Source organism: Manihot esculenta, chromosome 13, assembly GCF_001659605.2.
Source record: "Manihot esculenta cultivar AM560-2 chromosome 13, M.esculenta_v8, whole genome shotgun sequence".
In the NCBI taxonomy this organism is placed as follows: domain Eukaryota; kingdom Viridiplantae; phylum Streptophyta; class Magnoliopsida; order Malpighiales; family Euphorbiaceae; genus Manihot; species Manihot esculenta.
In genome coordinates, this window is record NC_035173.2 from 8,692,956 (window position 1) to 8,701,312 (window position 8,357).

Below are 8,357 nucleotides of genomic sequence, written 5' to 3' on the forward strand. Positions count from 1 at the left end.
TGCTCAAAAGCTCAAATCTTCAAAACAAAGTTAAAACAACTGAAAATCTTGAAAGATTTAGAGGAAGAACATCAAAGATTGGTGAGGGACGGCGGAGAGCTCACCTTGGCCGAAAATGGGGAAAAAGCTCGCCCGTTTTCGGCTAAGGGACCCTTTTATAGTGGCTGGCCAGACCACGTTCGGGGGCCGAATGTGCCTCCGCATGCATGCCATGTTCGGCGGCCGAACTTGAGGTTCGGCGGCCGAACCTGGACTTCCCTCACTTATGCTTTCGGGGGCCTAAAGCACACCCGCAACGCATGCATGTTCGGCGGCCGAACTTGAGGTTCGGCGGCCGAACCTGGGTTTTCCTCCTATGCTATTTTCATGCAAAAACTCATTTTCTTTCATGCTTAAAACATAAAACACATTAATACATTTTATAAAAACATGGTTTTACCCTACTAGAGGCTTCCGACATCCGAGATTCCACCGGACGGTAGGAATTCCGATACCGGAGTCTAGCCGGGTATTACATTCTCCCCCCTTAAGAACATTCGTCCCCGAATGTTCCTCAACTAGCACATGCAAGGCATACAACATATCATACACATAAAACACATAGAGACTAACCTTAAAAGAGATGAGGATATTGCCGGAGCATAGACTCCCGTGTCTCCCAAGTGCACTCTTCCAGATTGTGGTGGTTCCAAAGGACCTTCACCATCGGGATTTCCTTGTTCCTTAGCTTTCTGATCTGGGTGTCTAGGATCCGTACCGGCTGCTCCACATAGGTGAGATCCTCTTGGATCTCCACATCAGGCTCACTAAGAACCTTGCCCGGATCTGACACGAACTTTCTCAACATAGAAACATGGAAAACCGGATGGATTCTCTCCATTGAAGCAGGTAAATCCAGCTTGTACGATACATTCCCAATCTTTTGCAAGACTTCAAAGGGTCCGATGTACCGCGGAGCCAGCTTACCTTTCTTCCCAAACCGAACCACTCCTTTCATTGGAGACACCTTGAGCAATACCAGATCCCCCTCCTGAAACTCTACTAGTCTTCTGCGGATGTCTGCATAACTCTTCTGTCTGCTTGCTGCAGTCTTGATTCTTTCTCTGATTAAGGGTACCACCCTGCTGGTGATCTCTACTAGCTCAGGCCCTGCCAAGGCCTTTTCCCCAACTTCTTCCCAGCAAACAGGTGACCTGCACTTCCTTCCATATAAAGCTTCATATGGAGCCATCCCGATGCTAGCATGATGGCTGTTATTGTAGGCAAACTCCACCAAAGGTAGATGCTGCCTCCAAGAACCGCCAAAGTCCAGCACACACATTCTTAGCATATCTTCTATGGTCTGGATGGTCCTCTCTGACTGTCCGTCTGTCTGTGGATGGAAGGCAGTGCTGAAATCCAATCTAGTACCCATGGCATTCTGCAGACTCCGCCAAAACCTGGAGGTGAACTGGGGCCCTCTATCTGACACTATAGAAACAGGAACCCCATGCAGTCTGACTATCTCATCAACATACACCTGCGCCAACTTGTCCACAGAATAGCCACTCCTGACAGGGATGAAGTGAGCAGATTTGGTGAGTCTGTCCACAATCACCCATATGGAGTCCAATCTGTTGGACGTCGCCGGTAACCCCACTACGAAGTCCATAGCTATATTCTCCCATTTCCACTCTGGAATAGGTAGCGGGTTAAGCATTCCAGCCGGCTTCTGATGTTCCAGCTTCACCCTCTGACACACTTCGCAGGCTGACACAAACTGTGCCACTTCTCTCTTCATAGCTGGCCACCAATAAACCTTTTTCAGATCCTGATACATCTTGGTGGCCCCGGGGTGAATGTTGTATCTTGCATTATGAGCCTCTCTCATAATGTCTCCTTTTAGCCCTATGTCATCTGGTACACACAATCGACTCCCATAGCGGAGGATCCCCTTATTGTCGAATCTGAACTCACTGTCCTTGCCTGACTGAACAGTCCTGGCAATCTTCACTAACTCTGGGTCCTCATGCTGTTTCTGAGCCACCTGCTCCAGAAACACGGGTGTCACTTTCATCTGAGCAACCAAGGCACCTGTACCAGACAACTCCAACTGTAGACCTTCATCAATGAGCTTGTAAAACTCCTTCACCACTGGTCTCCTCTCTGCCGTGATGTGGGATAGACTGCCTAGTGACTTCCGGCTTAGGGCGTCTGCCACGACATTCGCCTTACCCGGATGATACTGAATCTTGCAATCATAGTCACTCAGCAGCTCTACCCATCTCCTCTGTCTCAAGTTCAAATCTCTTTGACTCAGGATGTACTGCAGGCTTTTATGATCGGTGAAGATCTCACATTTTACCCCATAGAGGTAGTGCCTCCACATCTTGAGTGCAAAGATTACTGCCGCCATCTCAAGGTCATGTGTGGGGTAATTCAACTCATGCTTCTTTAGCTGCCTCGAAGCATAAGCAATCACCCTCTCATTTTGCATCAGTACACAACCCAGTCCCACACGGGACGCATCACAAAAGACTGTAAAGTCCTCATCACTAGATGGCAGAGCTAAAACTGGTGCTGAAGTCAACCTCTTCTTAAGCTCTTCAAAACTCTCTTCGCACTGGTCGGTCCACAGAAACTTCTGATTCTTCCTGGTTAGTCTGGTCAGAGGAGCTGCTATTTTCGAGAAGTCCTGGACGAACCTCCTGTAGTAACCTGCCAGACCCAAGAAACTTCTAATCTCTGTCACTGAAGTGGGTCTAGGCCAGTTAGCCACAGCTTCTACCTTCTTGGGGTCTACCTCTATACCATTTTCTGACACCACATGCCCCAAGAATGAAATGCTCCTCAGCCAGAACTCACACTTGGAGAACTTGGCATACAAGCCATGTTCCCTCAAGGTCTGTAGAACCAACCTCAGATGATGGGCATGCTCCTCTGCATTCCTGGAATACACCAAGATATCATCTATGAAGACAATAACGAAGTGATCCAGGTACTGGCTAAACACTCTGTTCATGAGATCCATGAATGCTGCAGGGGCGTTGGTTAACCCGAACGGCATCACAAGGAACTCAAAATGCCCATATCTGGTCCTGAAAGCTGTCTTTGGCACGTCCTCTTCCCTGATCCTCAACTGATGATACCCGGACCTCAGATCTATTTTGGAGAAACAACCCGCTCCTGCTAGCTGGTCGAATAGATCGTCGATCCTTGGCAATGGGTACTTGTTCTTGGTAGTGACTTTGTTCAACTGCCTGTAGTCGATACAAAGTCTAAGGGATCCATCCTTCTTTCTCACAAACAAAACTGGAGCACCCCAGGGTGAGGTACTCGGTCGGATGAAGCCCTTGTCTACCAGTTCCTGTAACTGCTCCTTCAACTCTTTCAATTCTGCTGGCGCCATCCTGTAGGGAGGGATAGAGATCGGTCGGGTTCCAGGCATCAGTTCTATCTCGAACTCTATCTCCCTAGCAGGTGGTAAACCTGGCAGCTCGTCTGGGAACACATCTAAGAACTCTCTAACCACTGGCACCGAGGCGGGCTCTCTAACCTGACTGCTAAGCTCTCTCACATGAGCCAAATACCCCTGACATCCCCTCCTGAGCAACCTACGAGCCTGAAGAGCTGATATCAGACCTCTAGGTGTACCCCTCCTGTCTCCTCTGAAGACAACCTCAGACCCATCCTGACCTCTGAACCTGACTACCTTGTCCCTGCAGTCCAAGGTAGCACCATGGGTAGATAACCAGTCCATCCCTAGAATGACGTCAAAATCTGTCAAATCTAGAACCACTAGGTCGGCGGACAAGCATCTCCCCTCAACAAACACAGGACTACACTGGCAGACTGACTCTGCCACTGATGGATCACACTTGGGTCCACTGACCCAGAGAGGACACTCTAACCCAGAAGTCATCAGACCCAACCTCCCCACGGCTCTCGGAGCAATAAAAGAATGAGATGCACCAGGGTCCATCAAGGCATACACATCTGAACAACCAATGATTAAGTTACCTGCCACCACGGTGTTAGATGCATCTGCCTCCTGCTGTGTCATTGTGAAGATCCGTGCTGGAGCTGATGGACCTTCACCTCTGAAACCCGCTGAAGAAGAGGCTGCCCCTCTCCCTCTACCTCTGCCACTGGCCTGAGTCATGGCTGGAGCTGCTGGCTGCGCTACACTGCCTGAAGCTGTCTGCTGGGACTGAGCCATCGGGACTGCTCTTGGACAATCTCGAGCCATATGCCCCTCCTGACCACATCTGAAACAGGCGTTCGTCCCAAACCGACATACTCCCTTGTGTGGCCTACCACACCTCGCACAAACTGCATTATCCGCACCAGAGCTTGAGCCACTTCCAAATCCCAGACTAGACTTAACCTTGTTCCAGAACTTGTTCTTCTTACCCTTGGGCTTACCCCATCTCTTGCTGCCTGAAGCTGCTGCACTAAGGGTAGAGGGATCTAACCTTCCCCCACCCGGAGTTTTAGAACCAGAAGACTGTGCCACTGTCTGCTTAACTGTCCCCTGAACGATGGCACTGGCCTCCATTTTTCTGGCCATATCTACTATGGCATGGAAGCTCTCCCTGTCCACGGACTGAATCAAGGAGGAATACCTGGAATGGAGTTTCATGACATACCTCCTTGACCTCTTCGAATCTGTATCCAGACTCTGCCCAGCAAAAGGCAACAGCTCCAAAAATCTGTCGGTGTACTCCTCTACACTCATTTCATCCGTCTGCCTCAACTGTTCAAACTCTATCATCTTCAGCTCCCTTGAACTATCGGGAAAAGCCCATCCTGCAAACTCGTTTGCAAACTCCTCCCAAGACATGCTGTCCACTCTCGGGTTCACATAATTCTTGAACCACTCCCGTGCCTTCTTGCACTTAAGCGTGAACCCGGCCATTTGAATGGCTCTACTGTCATCAGCCCCAATCTCCTCTGTGATCACTTTAACCCTTTCAAGATACACAAATGGGTCATCCCCTTTTTCATACTGAGGAGCACCCAATTTCATGTAGTCAGTCATCTTAACCTTGCTCCCACTGGCTGAGCTAGGTCTAGATGGCTGAACAACTGGGGCTGCTGGTTCTGTAGGTGGTGGAGGTGGTGCAACATTTTCTGAGGTAGGGTTTTCTGGATTTGGATAGTAAGGTGGAGGTGGATACATTGGGTATTGTGAATATGGTGGGTAGTATGGTGGGTATGGCATCTGTGTGGGATAAGGGGTGAAGCTAGGGTAATCCGATGTGCCTCCCATCGAATACCCAGGGTTTTGTGAGAAGGGTGGGTAGTAAGGTGGCTGAACAAATCCCGAGGCCTGAGTGCCTCCTTGGGATTCCCCCATTCCTTCTTCTGACATGCTAACTCCCAGACTGCCATCCCTCCTCTGCTCTACATCCATATCATCCCCCATGTCCTCTGACGCTCCTCCCTGAACTGTTCCTCTAACTGATCTGCTCCTACCCAGATCCAAAGACCTTCTAGGGTCTCTTACTGCTCTGTCTCTGCTAGACCTACTAGACATTGCCCTAGGCAATGCTGGAGGACGGGCGCTCGTGCCCTCATCCTCAGGTGGCACTCCAGTCAATCTTGCTGATCGACGAGTTCCCCTCATCCTGTTTTCTGAAAAACAGTACACATAGCACAAACATTAGCATCATATGGTTCATGTGGGCACACATGAACCCGCATCACATACATCACATATCATAGCATATCATTAATGCACATGCATATTATCATGGCATTTCACATCATCATGCAAGACAGGACTCCACATCCTATCCTAGTGGACATGATCTTTCCTATTGTGCTTGACCTTCTATAACATCTATGAGCCCGACACTCTAGGTCCGACCATATGAACCTAGGGCTCTGATACCATTCTGTAACGACCCGAAAATCGGACCGCTACCGGCGCTAGGATCCAGATCGGCTTAAGGCCGCCGGGACCCGTAGCAAGCCTGACATCTAACCTGTAAACCTGTATAATCCCATACATGATCAACAACATACATAAAAATTAAAACTTTTCTTTCCATATACATCAACCATACTCAACCTGTGCATGCACTGTATATACATAAATCATAAACCTTGATCCCTCAGTGGGATCTCATCAGTGCCCCCAAATGGGTGACATAACATATGTTGAGTTGGTTTGCATAAATGACATAAAATATCCAAGATCATGTATTAAAAGGGATAACAACATTCTATGGTCAAGCACACCTCTAATATCCATAAACATCATTACATAACTATATTGTACTTTTACATTACACCGTACTACGATTTGTCATGTCCACATTCTATCTATTACATAAACAAGCTTTACTCTAACCGACCTCCTCTTCTATCCTGTACCTGCAAGCCTGGGGGTAAAAGGGCGAGGGGTGAGCTAAAAGCCCAGTGAGTTGAACTATAAAACATATTAACACTATGCTCCAATGAGATGCATCATAACACAGACAATTCACATAAGGGTTGGGTGAACTTGTCACCAATTAGTCCAAGCTAACTCTGTGCCAGGCCGTAGCATGGGGTCCTGGTCTTCCTGTCATACATACATTACTTACCATTATCCCAGGGCCTCCTCTGGGCTCCCGGTCTTCGAGTCCCATTACCGTGCCAGGCCGTAGAATGGGGTCCTGGTCTTTCCTTACTCTGTGCCAGGCCGTAGAATGGGGTCCTGGTCTTCCTGTCATGGACTAATTGGGTCATCCAACATTCACCCACATCAACAACAATCGATGCAATGCGGCATATTCGTGAAAACTAATGCAATCATCCTATTGCATAATCATGATGCATGAAACATGATAAAACATTTAATTTCTTAATTTAAAAGATTTAGTTTAGTTCCACTCACCTCTGGCTGACTCTGACAACACCGAAGCAGCTGGACTCACTGCTGGGGTCCTCGGTTCCTCGGGTCCGAACCTACACAGGTGGACTCAAATGAGGGACCAAACATACCTGAACATAACTATAAACTACTCCCCAAAAACCCCCTAAAACATCATGGAACAACCATAGAAAAACATGCAAAGGAGGCCTGGACAGGGCACTTTCGGCGGCAGGTTCGGCGGCCGAAAGTCCCTCCAGAGCCGAAAGTCAGGCAGGTTCGGCGGCACCTTCGGCGGCCGAAACTCCCAGACAGAGACGAAACTCATGCATGTTCGGCGGCACTTTCGGCGGCCGAAACTGCCAGACAGAGACGAAAGTCTCCTTTCGGGGGCAAGCTTCGGCAGCCGAAAGGCTGCCTCCCCAGCCATGTTCGGCGGCCGAAAATCCTTCGGCTGCCGAACCTGGTTTCTGCCAAAGGGCAGAAACTTGGCTCCCTTTGCACATTTCGCCTCCAAACCTTACCAAACATGCATCAAACCTATTCTACAACACACAAACACAAGCATACATGTTCCTAGGGGCCTCAAAACAACATAAACCCCATCTACAACACATCAAGCATTCACATTGTTCATGAACATACATATATACCCAAAAACATAACCATAACCTAAACATGCATTCTAACCCATAGATCTACTTAAAACTTACTTAAAACATGCAATGAGCTTAAGATCGGCTCTTACCTCTTGAAGATCGAGAGAGAGACGACCTAAACTCGAAGTTGGGAGAGATTGGGTTCTTGAACCTCCAAGCTCCAAAACTTTGCTCAAAAGCTCAAATCTTCAAAACAAAGTTAAAACAACTGAAAATCTTGAAAGATTTAGAGGAAGAACATCAAAGATTGGTGAGGGACGGCGGAGAGCTCACCTTGGCCGAAAATGGGGAAAAAGCTCGCCCGTTTTCGGCTAAGGGACCCTTTTATAGTGGTTGGCCAGACCACGTTCGGGGGCCGAATGTGCCTCCGCATGCATGCCATGTTCGGCGGCCGAACCTGGACTTCCCTCACTTAAGCTTTCGGGGGCCTAAAGCACACCCGCAACGCATGCATGTTCGGCGGCCGAACTTGAGGTTCGGCGGCCGAACCTGGGTTTTCCTCCTATGCTATTTTCATGCAAAAACTCATTTTCTTTCATGCTTAAAACATAAAACACATTAATACATTTTATAAAAACATGGTTTTACCCTACTAGAGGCTTCCGACATCCGAGATTCCACCGGACGGTAGAAATTCCGATACCGGAGTCTAGCCGGGTATTACAGCAAACCTCTTTCTGGAATTAACGGGCCATAGTCATCACTGCCTCTCATAAAAAAATAAGAAACGGAAGTAACAATTTTCATGATGCGAGAGACCCAGGACTCATCAAAACCCAATTTTAACATAATAAGCTTCAAATAATTCCATTCTATACAATCATAAGCCTTGCTCATGTCAGTCTTTAATGCCAACA